Here is a 22297-nt window from a genome sequence, read left to right as displayed (position 1 = left end):
TAGCGCACTACATACCCAGAGGGTTTCAAGGCGCTTAGGAAGGGGAGGTGGATTATTTGTCAAATATCCACGTTTTAAGCTGCTTTCTGAACGCTAGGTGATTCTGGGTGAGGCGAAGGTAAGCGGGGAGTGAGTTCCATGTTTTGGCAGCCAGGTATGAGAAGGATCTGCCTCCCATGGTGGTCTTGTTGATGCGAGGTACAGTGGCGAAGGCTTGGCTGGAAGAGCGAAGTTGGCGGGAGGGGGTGTAGAAGGATAGTCGAGAGTTGAGGCAATCTGGTCCGATGTCGTAGAGTGATTTGTGTGCGTGGGTAAGCAGTCGGAAAGTGATCCTCTTATTGACGGGTAGCCAGTGGAGGTCTTTAAGGTGACCAGAGATGTGTTCGTTGCGTGGGATGTCTAATATGAGCCTGGCTGAGGCGTTTTGGATTCGTTGTAGTTTCTTCTGGAGTTTAGCGGTGGTAACTGCGTAGAGGGTGTTTCCGTAGTCCAGTCGGCTCGTGACTAGAGCGTGGGTGACTGTTTTCCTTGTTTCGGAAGGGATCCAGCGAAATGTTTTTCTGAGCATGCGAAGAATGTTAAAGCAGGAAGAGGATACGGCGCTGACTTGTCTGTTCATTGAGAGTGAAGAATCCAGGATGACGCCAAGGTTCCGTGCGTGGTCTGTCGGGTTGGGTGCATTTCCGAGGGCTTCCGGCCACCAGGAGTCGTCCCATGCAGAGGGGGATTTACCTAAGATGAGGACTTCTGTTTTGTCTGAGTTCAGTTTCAGACGGCTTTAAATCAGAGAAGACCAAGAATGCCCTGAACTATAAATGCATGTGTCGTAGCAGGACTCCACAATTGAAAGTAAATTTCTTTGAGAAATAAGACTAGAAATTGATCAATACATATCATAGCTGTTTGTAGACACACCCCAAGTATAAATTGCTACATTTGGAAATAGTCAATGCATTAATATGTGTAAAAATAAGAAACACTTGCAATATCAAGTGCATAATCTATACTACTATTATAAAGAGAGAACTTGCACCTTTAGGCAAGGTAAACTCGGGAACCACAGCGCCAATCACAACACCCAATACAGCGTTGGAAAGGGCAGATGCTGCAGAAGGACATAGGCTATACAGACGCCCACCATAAACATTTAAAAGGTAAAAGAACCGTGCCAGCAAAGTAGTCCCTTGTGGGCGTGTCTGCGTTGTGCTGTGGGCGTGTGCTGGAGGGACATGTGCTGGGGACGTGACAAACACTGGCGGCGTGTTGGCCATGCCTCATATTGTGTGCTAATCCCACCCTGCTCCCTTTAAATACCCCTGCACCCCATGATCATAACCCACCCTTACTCTTAAAATACCCCAACACCCTTAAACACTAACCCATCTTAACCCTATAAATACACACTGTACCCCAAAACCCAAACCTATCCCTAAACCCTAGAAATACCCCTATACCCCAAAACCCAAACCTAGCCCTGAACCCTATAAATACCCTTGTACCTCAAAACCTAAACCTACCCCTGAACCCTAAAAATACCCCTGTACCCCAAAACCCAAACCTAGCCCTGAACCCTAAAAATACTACTGTACCCCAAAACCCAAACCTACCCCTGAACCCTAAAATACCCCTGTACCCCAAAACACAAACCTAGCCCTGAGCCCTTAAAATACCCCTGTACCCCAAAACCCAAACCTACCCCTGAACCCTAAAAATACCCCTGTACCCCAAAACCCAAACCTAGCCCTGAACCCTAAAAATGCCCCTGTACCCCAAATCCCAAACCTACCCCTGAACCCTAAAATACCTCTGTACCCCAAAACTCAAACCTAGCCCTGAACCCTAAAATACCTCTGTACCCCAAAACTCAAACCTAGCCCTGAACCCTAAAAATACCACTGTACCCCAAAACCCAAACCTACCCCTGAACCCTAAAAATACCCCTGTACCCCAAAACCCAAACCTAGCCCTGAACCCTAAAAATACCCCTATACCCCAAAACCAGCCCTGAACCCTATAAATACCCCTGTACCCCAAAACCCAAACTTACCCCTGAACCCTAAAAATACCCCTGTACCCCAAAACCCAAACCTAGCCCTAAACCCTAAAAATACCCCTATGCCCCAAAACCAGCCCTGAACCCTATAAATACCCCTGTACCTCAAAACCCAAACCTACCCCTGAACCCTAAAAATACCCATGTACCCCAAAAACCAAACCTAGCCCTGAACCCTAAAAATACCACTGTACCCCAAAACCCAAACCTACCCCTGAACCCAAAAATACCCCATAACCCTAAAATACCCCTGTACCCCAAAACCCAAACCTAGCCCTGAACACTTAAAATACCCCTGTACCCCAAAACCCAAACCTAGCCCTGAACCCTAAAAATACCCCTGTACCCCAAAACCCAAACCTACCCCTGAACCCTAAAATACCTCTGTACCCCAAAACCCAAACCTAGCCCTGAACCCTTAAAATACCCCTGTACCCAAAAACCCAAACCTAGCCCTGAACCCTAAAAATACCCCTGTACCCCAAAACCCAAACCTAGCCCTGAATCCTAAAAATACCCTTGTACCCCAAAACCCAAACCTACCCCTGAACCCTAAAATACCTCTGTACCCCAAACCTAGCCCTGAACCCTAAAAATACCCCTGTACCCCAAAACCCAAACCTAGCCCTGAACCCTTAAAATGCCCCTGTACCCCAAAACCCAAACCTACCCATGAACCCTTAAAATACCCCTGTACCCCAAAACCAAAACCTACCCCTGAACCCTAAAAATACCTCTATACCCCAAAACTATATCTGAACCCTTAAAATACCCCTGTACCCCAAACCCCAAACCTACCCCTGAACCCTAAAATACCCCTATACCCCAAAACTATATCTGAACCCTTAAAATACCCCTGTACCCCAAAACCCAAACCTAGCCCTGAACCCTAAAAATACCCCTGTACCCCAAAACCTAGCCCTGAACCCTTAAAATATCCCTGTACCCCAAAGCCCAAACCTACCTCTGAACCCTAAAAATACCCCTATACCCCAAAACCTAAACCTAGCCCTGAACCCTAAAAATACCCCTGTACCCCAAAACCCATACCTATCCCTAAACCCTAAAACTACCCCTGTACCCCATAACCCAAAACTATATCTGAACCCTTAAAATACCCAAACACCCCAAAACATATACCTCAGTACCCCAAAACATATACCCCTATACCCATACTTACCTTATCCAAACATTTTAAAAAAACATGCTTTTACCATACATGGATTTACAACGAATTTTGTTGTAAATGTATGCGTAGTAAAAGCATATAAAATGTAATGCCATGCGTTATAATGGCATTGCGGAGTCATGGTACTTTCGTAATGAAAGTATGCGGAGTGATGGTATGCGGAAAGAAAGTTGCGGAATAATCGGTGTTTACCCTCCCCCGGTAAGTACATTGGTGGCACGGCGGCCCACATCTCCAGCAACATACTCATATTTTTTCACCACCCATTTGAAAAATGCACAGGTCTCTCTCATTGATGGCCAGCACCAACATACATTTTTAGACACACCTCCCGCCACAAGTTCTAGAATTGCGAACTTTAGAGCTGGGGAGCTACGTTCGAATCTCGGCATCAGCTCAACATCCTGTGATTCCAGGCAAATCGCTTTGTCTCCCCGTGCCTACCACAAATGAATGTGTTCTTCTGTAATGTAAATTGTGCTCATGCCATGTTGTCGAGTTTGCGCTATTATATAATATTACAAAGAAATATAAAGTAGGGAAACTCGAGTTCACACACTACTGAACGCGCACTCATAAGTGCATCAGCAGTGCACTGTGAATCGGAGCGTTTCACAGGCCTGTCACAGATAAGAAATGCTATCAAAACGAAATCCTACAAAACAATATACTACTGGCCGGCAACAATTCATACCCGGACAACGTTGGCACGGGCTGCTATCAACAATGAAATCATAAACCAAGGACTTATAGAAATTGAAGACTCACTGTATCTATTAAGCGAGAAGTCCTTACAAGATTTCAGCCTGCCGCCAGCGGTCCGAACTAACCTAACTGGATACCACAATATCGCTACCGCACACAATATTCCACAGCTAAATAACTACCTTGCTCAACACTTGCCTAACTTAGTTCCCGATCAACAACTCGCCTACAACACCATAGTTGATAGTGTTGAAAAGAAGCAAGGCAAACTATTGTTCATAGACGCCCCCAGTGGCACAGGAAAGACTTACCTAATCAACCTCATACTTGCCAAAGTTCGATCTTCTGGGAATTTGGCTCTAGCTGTTGCTTCATCTGGAATAGCTGCCACTTTGCTAACAGCTGGGAAAAGAGCACATTCTACCTTTGAACTGCCTCTAACAGTTTCCCTTGAAAGGGATTCAATATGCTCTATTCGCAAAAACTGACCTTTGGGGACACTGCTTCAAAATGTTTCTCTTATCATGTGGGACGAATGTACAATGATACTAAAACAATTGCTGCCTAGCCTTTTTTTACCCGGACAACGTCGGGACGGGCCGCTAGTTGAGGTATAAATTCCCAATTGCAAGGAATCCCTCATTTTGCCACGCGGAGCACATTTGGTGCTGGGGGAACGCACCACGCCCCTCTGACACTGAGTCCTGTGATTCCTATACTGATCCCCCCTCTGAGGCTGAGTCCTGGGATTCCTATATCACTCCCCTCTGATGCGGAGTCCTTTGATTCCTATACCAGTCCCCTCCGATGAGGATCCTTACCGCTCCCCTCTGATGGGGAGTCCTGGGATTCCTACACCAGTACCCTCTGATGCCGATTCCTGGGATTCCTATACGACTCCCCTCTGATGCTGAGTCCTTGGATTCCTATACCAGTTAATGTTATGTTATGTTAAAAGAATTTGTATAACGCATGTACACCATACGGTTTCATGGCACTCATAAGATCGTTCATTTGTAGGCCTGAGAGAACAGCCAGGTTTTTAATTGCCTCTTTAAATAAGAGTAGCATGAAGATATAATGTTGAGAGGGTTTGTGTTCCAAAAAGAGGGGGCCAATACCGCAAAGTGGGATCCACCAGTTCTTTTCCACCTGAAAGAGGGAATGGCTAACAGATACTGTTGGGAGGACCGGAGGGCCCGGACAGGGACATACCTCTGAATAAGATTGGAGATAAATTCCGGGCATGTGCCATGAAGTGATTTGAATATCAGGCATCCGACCTTGAATGTGCAGTGTTGGGTTACTAGAAGGGTTTTGAGAGCCACCGGTTAGGATCAGGATTTAATATTAAGTGATTTTTATTCATCCAATTGCAGAAGTGGTCTGAAAGTTAAAAATGTAGGCAGGAGTATTATCAATTGTGAAGATCAGTTGCAGATCATCTGCATAGTTGAAGATAGGCACCTTGCCTTCCACCAAGGACTAAATGAGGGGAAGGAGATACAGATTGAACAGGTGTGGAAACAGGGAGGAACCTTGCGGGACCTCAAAAGTTAGTTTAACTCTTGGAGCCGTATTGGGAAAAACTGACAGATTGTGAGCGATCGTCTAAAAATAATGTCAGCCATTGGAGGGCTTCTCAGTACACCCCTGTGTCCCTGACACGGTCCACTAAAATGTTATGGTCGACCGTGTCAAAGGCCACCGAGAGATCGAGGAGCACTAATGCCTGGGTGGTGCCTTTATCAGTCTCCCTCTTTATTTCATCCAGTACACTCAAGATTACCCTCTCAGTAGAGTGGGAGAGGCAAAAGCCTACTTGGCGTGGATGTAAGAAGTGGGATTGTTCTATGAAGGAGCAAAGGCAGTTAGCCACATGGGCTCCTAGCACTTTTTCCAGCTAAGGAAATAATTACATGGGGCAGTAGTTCGAGGGAACTGAAAGATCTGCACCAGTTGTCCTAATCAGTAGGCCTATCACAGCTTCCTTGACGAATCTGGGACCAAACCCTGATTAAGTGAGCAATTTAGGAGGGTTATAGCCGGCTCTGGACATGCAAGGAGGATTTCCCCAAAAATATGTGGGGCAACTGTCAGCTGGAGAGTCTGATTTTACTTTGGTTAAAAGGTCAGGAATGGATTCTTTACTAATAACTGGAAACTGATGTAACAAGTGAGTATTCCTCGGTGTCACATTCTGATTATCAGAGGGTGGATCATCCGGAATGCTAGATGTGATGGAACTGATTTTAATTGATGAAGAAGGTATTCAGGAAATCACACAACGCTTGGATGGGGGGTAGTTTAGTAGTGATTCTGTCGGGGTTGGACTGCTCATTCACAATCCCAAATATATCTTTAGATTTATTTATAGAATTGAGAATCTTGTTCGAAAAATGGGCTTTGAGTTTGTAGAATGGATTTTTTATGTTGCTTAAGCTGAATTTGAAAGATATCTTTTTTATCAGTGCTGTAATTACATCTCCAGGTGCATTCAGTTCGACATAGAGCCAATTTTGAGTTTTCAAATCATCAGAGAACCACCTCTGGGCATCGTGACACTTGGCCATTTTAACTTTCCTCAGGGGGGCAAAGGTGTTACTGACAGCTGACAGCCAGGATCTAATGTTTTCTTTTATTAGATTAATAGAGGACTGATGTGTGAGTGTAGAGGATTTCAACAAGTTACAGAAAGCACTGAAATTAATATGGTTCCACGACTGTGTCATCGGACTCTTTTTAACAGAGGGTTTGGTTATGATCAAATTGTTAAGCGAGAAGGTCAAGAGAAAATGATCTAACCAGGTGCAAGGGAATACCTTCAGTACACAGTAAGATTGGTGGTCAAAATTTGGTAAACCGGTCTGAGGAATTCAGGGGCTCCCGCACTCCTCGGAGCACCTCTAGCGAGTGCCTGGGGCAAGTCCTGGATCTCCAGGATGGTTCCTTGTCCAGGAACCAATCAGGGCGCAGCTTCCCGGGGGTGCGGACGAAGACGGTGACAAGAGGCGGGACGGTCGAGGTTACAGTAGCATTAAGTCCCAGCCTTATTCCAACTACTAGTGCACAGACAGGACAGTGGCCTCACCGCAGTAGCAGGGGCCTGTGGCAGCCATGTTTTTAGGAAAGAACACCTGCACCTCAGCACTGTTTAGCAGCGGTAAGGTGCCTAGAGTCCTATGTCCAACAAAAATGGCAGAGTCCCGGTTGCCAGGCGACGCTCCCCTTACCATGCGCAATTCCAGCGCGGCACTCTCTGGCCGGAACGGGTGTTCCTTTGCGCCTTCTGGCCTCGACGGCGAACGCGGTGGCCCTCACTCTGACTCAGGGGCCACAGCAGTGATTTGGGCCACAATAGCCCTCTTCTTGCTCAGCGCTCTTAGGAGGTTTCCTGGCCAGCGGCAGTGAGTCCCCACGCCTAGTGCTTTGCCTCTCTCAGTGCAGGGGCCGCATTGGTGAGCTGGTGCACAGCGCTTCTTCTATCACAGCGCAGGGGCCGCGGCGGTGATCTTGGCTCGCAGTAGCGCTCTTAGCTCACAGCGCTTTCAGCTCCCAGCGCGGTCAGACCACTGCACGTTCAGCCTACAGCACATTCAGCTCCCAGAGCTCTACAGTACCTCAGGGGTCCCCAGGCAGCAGCGGTACTTTCAGGCTCACACCGCTTTTTCCACTCAGCGCTTGACAGGCCAGGTTACAGAAGAACAGATAGTGGTAGTCCTTAGATATCTTTGCAGTAAGTAGGCAGGGGGCCAGTCGCAGGAGAAAAAGTTATTGTGGAGACACACTGGAAATGGTGACCGTGGTTCTCCTCCACAGGGCAAGGTCAACAGGCAGGCAGGGTCACTGAGCTAACTTGGGGCAGCAGTTCCTAGAAGCAGTCAGCCTCAGAAGTGTAGCTATCCCCCTAGCTCAGCACCCTTCACTCCAGCGGAGAGTCCCCAGGTCCATTAGTGTAACTGTCAGATGGGCTTTACTCCCTGTCTTTTATACCCCTAAGTCAGGTGACCCTCCCAAAAAGGCGGCCAGTTCTGGCGGCAAGCTGGAGGGGGAGTTGGAAGGTTCTGGGAGAGTCTAGGGACTTGTGGTGCCTGTCTCTGGTGACAAGAGGAGGGACGGGCAAGGTTACAGTAGCATTAAGTCCCAGCCTTATTCCAACTACTCGTGCACAGACCGGACAGTGGCCTCACCATAGTAGCAGGGTCATGTGGCAACCATGTTTTTATGAGAGAACACCTGCACCTCAGCACTGTTTAGCAGCGGTAAGGCGCCCAGAGTCCTATGTCCAACAAAAATGGCGAACAATAACGAGGCAAAAAGGGAAAAAATGTAGGGGAAGACCACCCTAGGTCTGACAGGTCTTAGAACCGCTCTCCCCTCTGATGCTAAGCCTGAAGATTCCTATACCAGTCCCCTCTGGTGCAGAGTCCTGGGTTCCTATACCACTTCCCTCTGATGCCTAGTCCTTGGATTCCTATACCAGTCCCCTCTGAAGCAGAGTCCTGGCATTCCCCTCTGATGCCTCTTTACCACTCCCCTCTTAGGCATTAAGGAAGGGCTAGGCCTGGCAAAAGGTTTATTTTGCCAGGTCAAAATGGCAGTTTCAAACAGCCCTCACAGACTACAAAGCAGGCCTCAGACATGGTTTAAAGGCTACTTAACACCTTGGCTGCTAGGGGGTTTTCCCCTCCTGTGCTGGATATGCATGATCCCCATTGTTCATGACAAGGTCAACTCGTCAAACGCACAGCGCATGACGAGCTGACCTTGTCATGAGCATGGAAGGGGTTAAGTGGGTGAAACCATGAGTACTCCAGGGCCTACTAGAAGATTTTAATTTATAGGCTCTAAGGACATGCAGAACCATTCTACTAGGGACTTACAAGTAAATTAAATTTTCTAATTTGGAGGTAAGCCAGTGCTATTATGCTTTAGGGAGGGAGAGCACAAGCATGTTGTCTCTGGATAGCAGTTGTAAAGTGTGCAGAGTTCTAAGGCCTGCAAAAAGAGTAGGAATGAAGGCAAAATGTTGGGGGAATAAACCACACCTAGGATGTCAGGTCCAACTGTAGGAATGTATGAATTAATGTCAACCACTGGCAAACACTCAAGCTGCCAACCTAGACAGAGTTGGCCAACCGCAGTCAGACTTGGCAGTTTTTGATGGACTGGAATCTTTAATTGATTCAGAGACTGGGAGTAGGATCAAGGCTGATTTACACATAGCTCATCTATGTCTAGAATAACATAGTGGGAAGAACTAATGGGCTGGAATGCGACCTATCTAATGTCAAATAGCTGAGATTCAGGGATTTTACTCACACCAGTGTTCTTTTTCACCACATCATCTCCCTGTCCTTTGGGATTCAAAGGGCACTTCATAAGGTGGAAACAGTTTATAGACTTATAAATTACGTTTTTTTATATCATAACACACTTGTTTGGTCTTAAATTCAGAGTTTTTGCAAACCGCAAGTGCAAAAAGATTTTGAATATTTGGCCATAAACATTAACAACACTTACATGTGTTAGTAAAGCACACAGTCACCCATTAATGTCTTGAAGCAAAATAACATGTTTATTAGAACATTGGAATGTGGGGCACTCCATTAACTACAATAGAGTGCTTCGGGTTTCTCAGGGCCGGCAGAAGCTAGCAGAGCAACATTCCAATGTTGTTTTTGTTCACAGCTGCTATTGTGAACAAAGGCCTCTCGCAGCCTGAGGGGATTTAAACTCACTGGAGTTCAAAGAGGCTTTTGTTTTTAGTAATTCGAACATTCTGCCCTTCAGGGGCGGAATGTTCTTATAGCCTTAGAGCCCTCCTAGTGGGCTCTACCGGCCTTCGGCTCAGGCCTTTAACACAGGAGCGGGCACTTTAATGGCCGGTAGAGCTCGCTAGGTCGGCTCTAAGACTATATTAGAACACTGGAATGTTGAGAGCTCCAGTAAAGACAATAAATTTGCTCTGGGCTTATAATGGCTGGTAGAAACCCGGAGTTCTCAACATTTCAATGCCCTAATAAACAGCCTCTGCTTTTCTCTTTCCCTGTCTTTCCACAATACATTGAGTGGGCAGGGGAAAGTGAAAGACAGAAGCTGTGCTGAGGGGCACACCAGAGCCTTCCCCCTACATCCTCCCTAGCTCAGAGTCACTGGAGCCTCAAGGGGAGGCAGGAGTAATGCTGCTAAGATCATGGGTCTTCCTGGATTGAGTGAACTACGAAAAGCAGTTCAGCCAAACCGGGAAGAACCAGGGCCTGACTGTGGCCCCCTTTCACAGCTCTTGCTGTGAATGTTCTGCAGATAACAGCTGTGGCCCTGCATGTGCTGTTATCTGTGGGACATTCATAGCAACAGCTGTGAAGAAACGCTTTGGAGGCCAAGAGAGATTTCAACCCCTTGAGCTCCGATACCTTTGTGATCTTTAATTAGAACATTCTGCCCTCATGGTGTGGAATGTTCTAATGCCCTTATAGCGTGCCATAGCTGGGCTATACCGTCCATTAAAGGCCCACTCCCTGGGTAAAGGGCCTTGTCTTCGGCTCAGGCTTTTAACACTGGATCGGGCCTTTAATAGCCAGTATAGCCCAGCTACGGTGGGCTATAAGGCTATATTAGACAACTCAGTGGCACTTATTTTTATCAAGCTCAGCTTTTCATCCTCATGAGAATAGAAAGCTATGTGGACACTCAGAATCCCTTTCAGAGGGGCAAAGGCACATAGGGGTTACTAAACCAGGCAATGGCAGTAGATGCTTTTTACTCCTGATGTCCCAGGGCCCCTAATACTATGGATACTGAGCAATTGGGCCAAGAACCCCTTCAGCACTTGATTCTCAGGAATAGCTTTGTTCGAGCAGTACAAGGCTCCCTCTGGGGGAGAGGGCACATACAGGGCTCAAAATTCATGCAGCCACAGTAATAAATAATTTTCCAGGCAAACACTAATTTTTATTAGGTCAAGCCTAGCAGCACGCATGCGCTGCTCTCCGAGGCTTCTTGTGTTTACTCTGTGGGTCTGACGCCTCCCACGCATTGGGTTGGCTTTTGCATGCATCTTTTTCGAATCAAAGCCTGCAAATGGCTAAAGGTGGGTGCATGTCCCACCTCTTCTAAAAGGTTCACTCCCACTACGTTTTGCCTGCTGAAGTGAGCAGTGGCACGCAGGGCAGCAGCTGCAGTGCCTCCTCCCCTGCACCACTCCCGAATATTATCCCGAGCTGGCATGTGCACTTTGCATTATGCACAGTGTTATTTGTGCAAACAGCAGGGCTCGAGTCAGGGTACCACGCGGGTGGACGGCGTCCCCCCACTTATTTTACCGGGTGGCTGTCGTCCCCCCCTGCCAAACAGCTGGACTTCACTCTTTGGCCTCTCTGGGACGAAATCGGAGCTCACAGCACACTGCTCACGCGCTGACTTCTCAGATGCAATCACATCTAAGGGATAAGCGAGGGGAGGCAACGAGCCCGATGGTGCAAGCCACCTTTCGTGACATCACTTCCTGTCGTGACGTCACTTCCGGTGACGGCGTCCCCCCACTTGTTTTTTTAGGACTTGTGCCCTGGTAAACAGCATCTCTCCAGCGTGGTTATTATTTTTTCTCTAGGGGAGATAAAAGTTGGTAAAATTCATGTTTGAAAGAGGGGGATTCTGAAGAAAATCTTCAGCGTGCGCTTAAATAACTTTCCTAGAGAAGTGTCTGCTCCTGGCCTCATTATAGCAGCATCCTGGGTAGCTAAGCATTGCACAGGTTAAGCCACATTGCACATCCATAATGAGGGCCATTCGGGATAAATGAAACCATGCTGAGAAGGGCCTTTTTTTCTTTCCAAGACATATTGTTTCAAAGGCGCGCTTAACAGGGAGCCATCCTGCAACTCTGGATTTAAGCGTGAAGGATGCGGTTTTCAGTGAGTCACGCAACATTTGATTAAAGTTGTTTACTTGAGCAGTCCTCAGCAGGGAGGGAAACAAAGACATTCAGCACAGGCACGGGGAGCAGTTTGAGGCAGCGAGGAGTGCATGAAGTGTTCACAGCAGACGCAGTCCCAGAATACGTTATTATATGTCTACAGAGCAAGACAATGGCCTGGACTGGTAGTAGCCCCGTCTCACAATATAATAATAATGCGCGGGAAGTAGGGGTCAGGCTAGGTTCGCGCAGGGGCTTTGATGCCTCCAGAAGGTCACTGGGGGAATCGATGGACAAGAATAAAACCTGAATTCCACCCAATCAATGGGAACTTTTTATCTAAAGTCGACACTGGTGGGCGCAAGTCTTTGAGCTTCAAATGCAGTTTTGCTGCACTTTAATAGTCCGAGGAAAAAGATAAGTTTCTTAATAGCGGCTCACTGTATTTCTTTTAACACATTTGGGAGCATATTAGCAAGAACCTTGTTAAAATTATGACCGTTTTAGCGGCAGGAAACTGCTGCTAAAACGGCAATAATGGGCTTGCTAATATGCGTTACAGAATTCCAATAGAAGCCCAGGTTAGATGTACAGGACATTTTGCCTGGGCTTCTATTGGAATTCTATAACGCAAGCCCATTATCACCGTTTTAGCGGCAGTTTCCTGCTGCTAAAACAGTGATAATTTTAACGAGGTTCTTGCTAATATGCCCCTTGTTTTTTTGTGCTATGCTTTAACTTTAAAGGCGGCTACGCCCCTTTCTGTATGCCACGCTTGCCGGAATCAGTTTACAAAATATACAACTCTGTAGGCTGTAGCGGCGTGCAGTGTGTGGTGTATTTTCCTGGTTCCCTCTGCCTAACTGTGTTATGGTAAAATGCTGCTTTTTCATTTCATTATTTATGTGCAATTGCTAAATTATTAAAAGGTCCGTAAGGCAAGACCTATTGGCTATACCAATGCCTTTATTTATTTCTACTGCTAACAACACAAAGGAAGTATAGAGCATGCACAACCAACTACACAATCCCCCTGATTTTTTAGGTGGTCCCCAAGGATTCACTACCTGTTTGGGATACTGGTTATTCCCCATGCACTATATGCAAAATTCAGTGAAAGCCCTACTAATAGTCCGAGACTCAGGAGTTTACTCTGGCTCTATTTTAAAGTCAGTGCTCCAGTTCTGCAGCAAGCACGTTCCCAGGGCTGACTGGTCCGAAATCTGCAGCATTTGAACATCTGAAGTTCCTGAGCAAGGCCAATATGCTGGCACTTAGAGCAGCAGCAGCTGAATCAAGAGAGTTTTCTGCACGTGGCCCCGGCAGTCTGCACTCAGTGGTCGCAGAGTTGCTCACATGGGGTTGCATCACCAGAGCGACCAGAAGTTCTTTGCAGCTTATCCTTGCAAGATAGTTGTCTGATCCATCCCATGGCCAGGGGGAGTGATGCGACAATGCTGAAGCGGTTGCATCGCCTTGATGATGATGCACAGGTGCTAACCTGGTGGTCTCACTTCCCCAGCAGGGGTTGCCAATCAGGTCGCACTTCTTGTGGCTCCCGGTGACCCATCCCCCAGCAAATGGGGTCACCGTATCCTCCCTATACTTGGGCTACGGCGGTTGAGTACGGCAAAGTGATCAGCTGTGGCCCTTCCTGACATACGGTTTCAGGGCTCACCACAGCTCAAGGGCTATGGCTCTCACAGTATGCCAATCTTCTCAGGGTATACTACACAAACAAACTGCCAATGCTGCTAGTATTAATAAAAATTCTCTATATATTTACCACATACAAATTAAATACTATGGGGCAAAGTATACTTTTGAAGAATCAATCCTTTTGATTTTATTTTTATTTTAAGTTTTCATATTTTCGTATATTTTAGCGGATTTTCTCACATTTTCAAAAAACAAAACATTTTAAACAAGCATAATATCTACATACATGTACTTAGTCACTATTATACCCCTTCTACCATTCATACACACTATCTCAAAGATCTTTATCTATCACACTCCACACACATTCACACTCTAACATTCTAGTAGCAAACATATTCTTTATATGTACACATTATATTCAATTTTTACCGAACCATTGAGTACAATTTGTGAAATGAATCAATACAATGTAGGTTTATTTTGTTTTTCTTATGGTTCAAAGCTAATAATATTAGTTTTGAACCATAAGAAAAACAAAATAAACCTACATTGTATTGATTCATTTCACAAATTGTACTCTATGGTTCGGTAAAAATTGTATATAATGTGTATGTGTGTGTCGATATTATGTTTTTTTTAAATGTTTTGTTTTTTGAAAAAGTGAAAAAATCCGCTAAAATATATGAAAATATGAAAACTTAAAAGAAAAATAAAATCAAAAGGATTGATTCTTCAAAAGTATACTTTGCCCCATAGTGTTTAATTCGTATGTGGTAAATATATAGAGAATTTTGAATAATACTAGCAGCATTGGCAGTTTGTTTGTGTAGTATACTGAAGGCTGCTTGGGAGCCCATACCCAGTGACGTGTAATCTTCTCAGGGTGGCCTGACTTCATCCTTCACATGAGCAATGACCCGATCTGTGCAACAGTTGTCTCCTCGCAAAGGGAGTCTACTCCAGAGGGCTCCCCACTACAACTCACTCCCACCAACGCTTTCCTCTTCTTAACAGGGCACATTGGTCTAGGCAAGCAGGCAGGTACTGGCGCTCTAGGCTAGATGGTCTTGAATTCCCTGGATGATTTCACCTCACTCAGTAGGGAGACTAGCAGGCCTTCGCCCCAGTCCTGGTCACAGGCAGATGTTTTGCAGAGCTTTTCTTCTTTGAACAACCTGTCTGGCTGCTTGTCAATTTTTGAGGTCTCAAGCTCCCCTCCTTATAGTCGGTTTCCAGACACCAATTGTGATTTAGAGTCTGAGTCTTGGAGGTTTATGTTGGGGGTCTGCTTCTTTTGAACTGCCCACTTCTCTGTGCTCTCTTGTTCTTGAAAGCAGTCTGTCACATCTGGAGTGACTCTAGAGCCCCACAACACAGGCTATGGGAGGGACTAGTGTTCACACCTGGATGTTAGACACAGTGATATGTTAATCAAAAGGTTAGCCTAAAGCCCCAACCTTAGTCTTTATGACTCTCTGATCAGCCCCATCCCCTTCCTGAGATGTGCCCAGCCCCCTTCTTCTGACATCTCTCTGAATCAGAGTACCCTTCTGAAGTGCACTGGCTCTCCTCTCTCCAATGGGTGTCCCACCCAGCTCATAGGAATACAGCAATACACACCTCCGACTGGGGGGGGATTTTGCTACCTCCCCTCCTCGTGTATCACCATGCTTGGCTGAATCTCCCAAAACAGAACCCAGGGTCCTCCATGTATTATACCATTGACAGGCCAAATCCAAATTGCTAACTCTGTATCCACCTCAAAACTGTATCGTCAACATATAGTGATGTCTTCTGTATAATTTGTTTACATACTTTCACTATATATTTATATTTACTCCAAATGTAACTCATGCAATTGCTCCTATGCAAACTCTGTGATGCGTTCTGATACCTTTGGGTCAAGTTTGCGCTATATGAAACTCAATAAATAAATTCACAGGCACACATATAACCAGTGCAGGTAAACAGCGTAGACACACTGCACAGCCTGTATTCTCCTTGCACTGTACCACTCATAGTCACACATGCACCCAGCAAATACAGTTAATATGTTTTTCTAATGAATGTATAGATTTTAACTAAATGTTATATATTGATTATTTTCCTTTTTTTCCTTATTATGTATTTCAGAATACTTTGTGGCTCCTGAAGAAGGCGTTCTTTTAACGCCGAAACACGCGTCGAGTATATTAACTGTCTCCTTTTTTTAATTCATATGGTTGTTATTTGATTTGTTTATAATTTATTGTATGTTTTTAACTTAGTACTGTATTCATTGATGATTATTATGCAATATATGATCTGATAATTTTATTATATGTGTTTAATAAATATGAACCCTTTTTGATGATAGATTGTTTCATTGCATGTCTCTTTTTGCAACCTTGTCCTTTTCATTGTTATATTGTTGCCTAGGATTTTATACACACAACTTGCACTGCACCGCACTGCATCCCTCATGTACTGTACCACTCATAGGCACACAGACACATTCATACATCACATTCATTCAGCATGCACACACTGCACAGCTCTGCATTATCCCTGAATTGTAGCCTTCCCAGGCACACATACACCCAGCGCAGATACACCATTTATGTGCTGCACAGCACTAAACACCAAACTGATGTAGGCCAAGAGTCAGTTAGGCACACAACAGCGGAACATTAAGTGGTGGAGCTTGTAGGCTTCACTCAAGCCACATGGGTTAAAAAGGACAGGCTCACTCCTACTGATCACTACATGGTTTGCTGCCACCACAGCTGTGCCTAACTCCTGGTGAAAGCAGCAGCCTCTCACCACTCAGGGGGGGCGCTTTGGGTATCCCACTCGGACCAACAAAACCACAAACTGTCAGACACAATTATGTCATGATGCACAAGCATGATCCGTGTTTTCCTATGACAACAAAAATCAGCATTAGGGATCCAGATATCAGTACATTATGGGCATTCAGGGTAGGGGATGCACGTCCATGACCATGCATAGGACTCTTACATCCCAACTTGGACTTGACCCAGAGATCACCTGGTCAAACACAGACTCTTACAGTGCAGTGAAGGCAATAGTCCACTGAGACACAAGAGCCAGCGATGACCCCATTGTTTAGCCATGCTGAAAGAATTATAATGCATTAACATCATGCATGTAGTATCTATGCTCAGCCTTGATGAATGAACCCAGTGATTGGACACGCTAGGTCTCTTTCGGAGACTTCACAGACATACCCAAGCAGGCTCAGCAAGATATCAACTCACACAGAGTGATCAAAGGCAAACTGATGTTCGTCTGACTTTCCTCTAGCAGCTGCATACCATGTATGTATGTGAAGAGGAGCACAGTGGAAATCACCTCACTAACGGCTATTTAAGGCTAACTATGGTTTTTTATTCTTTGTGTTGTGCAAAGGTAGCTTTGACCCTTTATTGGTATTGAATTAGGTCCAGGATAAAGGTCCATCCTGCAGCTGCAGTGCATGCTCCCTGTTGGAAGGATTCTTGAAACACAGGAAGTAGGTGTTTTATTTGTTTGTCATGTTAATGAATTTATTTATCGAGTTTTGTATAGCACGAACTTGACCTAAAGGTATCAGAGTGCTACACAGAGTTTTCATAGCAGCAATTACATGAGTTACATTTGGAGTAAACATACATAGTGAAAGTATGTAAACAAACTACACAGAAGATATCAATATATGTTGATAATACAGTTTTGAGGTGGATACAGTATAAAAGTATATAGCACTTTACAGAGAAGAGAGAGATTATGTCCTGCTAGGTAATAGAGATGCAGGTCTGCAGAGCACTTTCCTCATAATGCACAGAGCCCCGCCAACAAGGCACTGGGACAAAACACTCTTTACAGAAACTATGAAGATAAAAAACAGACAAGGATTACTCAGAGGGTCCATGCATCTGCTGCAGAGAACCTGAAGGTCATCAGTTGAAAACACAGACGTCCAGCTAATTTTCTGGGGGATTTCTAGAGTCAATACGATAAGTACAAAACCTGCTGTCTGTGACGTTTGCTGTGCCTCTTCAAGGGAGGAGCTATAATGAGTGCAGCAGAGGGCATGGCTCCAAGATTCTATTACAGGACTGGAGGCTTCGTATTATGCTTCTCTTTCTCTTTAATGAATGGGGGATGGGAGCACACTGCCTCACCTCTCAGCACAGTTCGCCCCTTAGCATTGTGGTAAATGCAGTTCACAGTGATTTCCATGATGCATGAGGTAATTCATTTGTGACGTGTCAGCAGGGTGCTCCAAATCCCTTTGTCTTTCTCTTTAATGCTACACACAGCAGCCAATGAAATTAGTATTATGCAACAAAAAACTACTTTTCCCATGATGCAAAACAGTACATCACATCCTGTAATAGCCCATAAGAACCAGACAATACCGGATATCCTCCTCTTTCTTTGCTGCTCACGCAGCCAGTTAAGTGCCTTTTGCTTGATTCGTGTAATTATGCTAATGCATTTGATGTGTAAGGCCTGTGCGCTATTTCATGCGTTTTCGCGTTGTTTATTTACTGTTGTTGTACTGTTTTTTGATTTATTGCAACTTTGCCTGGTGAATTCAGCCGACCGCGACACCCCACTGCCATCGGGGGTGTGCGCGCGTCTTGCTGGTGCGTTCCTGCGGGGTCTGGAGCAAGTGAGCAGCGCGAGCATCGCGCAGGGCTTCCGCGACCTCGAGCATCGTGCTGGGCTTCCCCGACAGCGTCTGCTCGCTAGACGGGGGAGAGCATCTTGCTCCAACAGCTGTGGTATTCGTTTACCCGTGCGGCGGGCGTCTTCATTGCAGAGGTGCTGCGGGCTGAATTTAATAATTATTAATCACCGGTACCGACCCGCCGACGGCGGGAACAATAATAATTATATAATGTGAGCGCGGAGGCCCCCTTCATTGGCCAAAGACGCTGGGAGCTTTCACTTTAGTTTTTAGTCGGGTTCGATGTGCGTAGCCCAATTGGGCTTGATTTTGGTAGGATTGGGCTATGCACATCGCTACTACCCGTTTTTTCATAGGTTTTTCTGCCATTCCACTTTGGATTCTCTCCTGAGCAGGACCCCTGCGCTTGGCAAGCTGCAAAAACGCTGGGCCTGGAGGAAGCACACCTCCTGTGTATTATGTACTGCTCTTTGCTCCATTTTACGCCCTGAGGGCTGCAATAACTTGACTACAGGTTTGGCTGAGGAGCCAGGTATCTGGTGATTGTTTTGTGCTGTGGGTTAGCTCCGCCCTGTTCTCCTCTCGCGATCTATTAAAACTTACCTTATGAGCAAGTCCATGTATAAATTTGGTGACACCATGGATGATTGGGTTACCTATGAGGAGGATGATGTTTATGTAGAGGAAGTGGCTACTCCTTCCATTGAAGACAATATTGTTGAGGCCCTGGACGCCTCGGTCCAGGATTCCGTCAACAAGGCCCTGGAGAAGGCAGTTCCGGGAACTGTTCAACAAGCCTTGGCGACTGCTTTAAAGCCTATAATTAAGCAGTTGGAGAAATTCGCTAAGCGCCATGAGTTTACCTCCTACAGTCCCTAAGAAGAACGGTGCATCTTCTGGTTCACAAACTGAATCGTGGCCACATTCCTATATCTTGTCCTCACTACCTGTCTCTGATCCCAGTAAGTCCAAGGTTCCGGACACAGATACTGACACTGACACTACAACCACCGACACTCCTGACAAGTCTCCTCCCAGGAAAAAGGCTAAGAAGTCCAAGAATGTGGAACCCGCCGAGCCTGTATCCACCCCCTTTACCTTCAACCCTGCAGACATTGTTCACTCCAGATCATCCGATTGGCTCCCGGCGCCAGGGGTCGCCGTCTATATTCATGACAACCTCCGTAGGAGCTTTGACAAAGAGGTCAGGAATAGACTCAGGTCTGAGTGCCCTAGGCCGGACATTGCCGATAAGGTCGCGGAAACACCCAACATAGATTCTAGCATGTTGGCCTTTCTGAAAAAGTTTGCAAAGGACCCTAAGAAGGGCATTGATCACGCATGGATGGGATGCCAGGTTATGCCCCTGGATGTTGTGGGGACTGGCCAAAATTTTGGAGATGGCCTTGGAGGCACAAGAATCAGGTACGGCGATGGATCCGCACGTTCTGGCCAGCTGGACCCAGAGGGCGATATGCCTCTTGGGTAATATTAATTGCGCTATATCAACGGACCGCCGTAAGTCCCTCCTTATGAGGATGGACTCCAACCTCACCGAGATTGTAGCGGCGGAACCTGGGCCCCTGGCGGACGGCAATTTATTTGGTGAGCGTTTTGTGAAGGACGTGGCTAACTACGTGGGTACCTTCACGACTCTCGACAAAGCCCAGTCGGGAATAAAGAGAGTCTTTCAGGCGGGTGTTTTTAACAGGGCCGGACGAGGCCTGGGATGCTCGTTTGACTGCCAGTCTTTCCAAGGCCCCCAGAGAGGCGATTTTGGCCGAGGCAGAGGCGACTGGGATTCCACCCTTGGAGGAACGTTCTACCCAACCAGGCAGGGCTTCAACAAGCGGCGGTTCAACAGGGTAGTCTACCGTGGTGGCTTCCAAGCCACTGAATCATCAGGTGAGTGCTCCAGATACTTCCCCACTCCCTTTAGCGGGTTGTATTCATTATTTCTTTCAAAATTGGTTTCAATTGTAAGAGGATGCTTGGATTTTAGAAACTGTTCAGGGTTTTCATCTATATTTCTTTCAGGTCCCTGCTCAGAACAGTTGTCCCCGGCAGCTGTATTTTTCCCAAACAGAATGCGTTTTCATAGATTCAGAAATAGAAGAATTGCTGCAGAAACATGCGATAGCACGTTGCGACGAGGGCCCTCACGGTTTCTGCAGCAATATTTTTCTGGTCCAGAAGAAAGGTAGAGGTTACAGGTTGGTACTCAATTTGAAGGATTTCAATTGCTACATGGTTTACAAATATTTCAAGATGGAGGTTATCCATCACTTGGCGGATCTTCTGAAACCGGGGGACTGGATGGTCCGTCTGGATCTGAAGGACACCTATTTATCTGTGCCGATTTTTCCTCCACATCGGAGGTTCCTGCAATTCCAGTGGAGAGACCGGTAGTACAAATATTTGGTCCTTCCTTTCGGTCTTTCATCGGCTCCATGGTGTTTCACCAACGTGTTGAAACCGGTGGTGGCCTACCTCAGGGAGCAAGGGCTTCGCATGATAGTACATTTAGACGATATACTGATCATGGCACAGACGCAGGAAATGGTGGTGCAACATCTGCGCTGCAAAATCTTGGGTTTGTGGTCAACAAAACCAAATCCGTTCTGTGTCCAGCACAAAGGATAGATTTTCTGGGTTTTGTTATATACTCTCACGCGGCTCAGTTGAGCCTTCCACGCTCGAAGTTGCGCGACATACAGAAAGAACTACGTGCCCTGTTGGCTAAACAAATAGTCTCACTGAGGGCTACTGCCAGGATAGTGGGTCCATTCAGGTGATATTCCCGGGCCCCCTTCCTTATCGGGCCCTTCAGAGATTAAAGATTCAACACCTACAGAAGGGTCTCTCGTACATGGACCTGGTTCCTCTGTCCTCGGAGGTCCGTCAGGAGCTTCAGTGGTGGCTCAGTCAAGTGGAAGCTTGGAACGGTCGGGTCATTTTTGTCTCCCTTCCAGAAGTTGTCATAAAGTCCAACGCCAGCCGTTGGGCCTGGGGGGCGCGTTGCAGAAATATTTCCACGGGAGGAAGGTGGTCCCTTCAAGAACTATATCTTCATATAAATTGCATAGAGCTGCTCGCAGGCTCATTCGCGATCAAGATTCTATCTCCCAAGAAAGTATCATGTTACATCCTGTTAATGATGGACAACATCTCAGCAGGTCGCTACATCAACAAACTGGGAGACACAAGATCCTCCATGTTAGTAGAGATAGCAAAGGACTTCTGGCACTATTGCCTAAGTCATCAGATATCGGTTATAGCCGAATACATTTCGGGTCAGTCGAATGTGGTGGCAGACTAGCACTCTCGCCACCTCAAGGACTACAGCGATTGAAAACTCCAGCCGCAGGTAGTCCATTGGTTACAAAGGATCTGGGGGACATGCCAGATCGACCTTTTTGCTTCCAGGTTGAATCGGCAGATGTCTCAGTTCTTCAGTTGGAGACCGGATCCGTTGGCTCTGGAGACGGATGCCTTCACTCAGGGCTGGTCTCAGTTCCTGAATTACACCTTTCCCCCGTTCATTTTGATCCCTCAAACGTATTCACAGATAGTGGGACAGAAGGCGGAGGTGATACTAGTGACTCCCCTCTGGAAATCGCAGCCTTGGTTTCCGAGCCTTCTGGAGGTGAGCTGCGACCTTCCCAGGAGGATTCCAGAGTCCCCTAAGATGCTCCAGGGCCCTCATGGAGAGATGCAGCCGATGGTAATGTCGGGGCGTCTGTCTCTGATGGCCTGGAGACTTTCCGGCACCGTTGGCAAATGCCAGAATTTTTGGAACAAGCTTCAGCCTTTATCGATCAAGCTTGGGGTCCTTCCACCAGAAAGAGATACACTTCAGCCTGGAAAAGCTGGGTTTGTTGGTGCGTGGAACAACATGTGGATCCCGTTGGGGCAGGATTACCCTGCATTGTGAACTTCCTTTCCCTAAAAGCTTCGGAAGGTTTAGCGTATAGGTCCGTTAATAATTTCCGTTCCGCGATCTCGGCGGGTCACTCTGAAATTGAAGGTACACCAGTAGGTATGCATCCGCTGGTTTGCAAACTTCTGAAAGGTATTAGGGTAGTGAATCCG

At 46.4% G+C, this 22297-nt stretch overlaps 1 protein-coding gene across 1 annotated transcript in view; it reads right to left on the bottom strand.

Moving 5' to 3' along the window:
• LOC147710253 (butyrophilin subfamily 1 member A1-like) overlaps positions 1–22297 on the bottom strand; it is a 135897-nt gene that overhangs the window by 61403 nt on the left and 52197 nt on the right. The gene's annotated exons all lie outside the window — the stretch shown is intronic.

This window comes from Lissotriton vulgaris, chromosome 5, assembly GCF_964263255.1.
Source record: "Lissotriton vulgaris chromosome 5, aLisVul1.2, whole genome shotgun sequence".
Lineage (NCBI taxonomy): Eukaryota > Metazoa > Chordata > Amphibia > Caudata > Salamandridae > Lissotriton > Lissotriton vulgaris.
The sequence above is the reverse complement of the archived record's forward strand: the minus strand, read 5'-3'. Positions and strand labels throughout refer to the sequence as shown.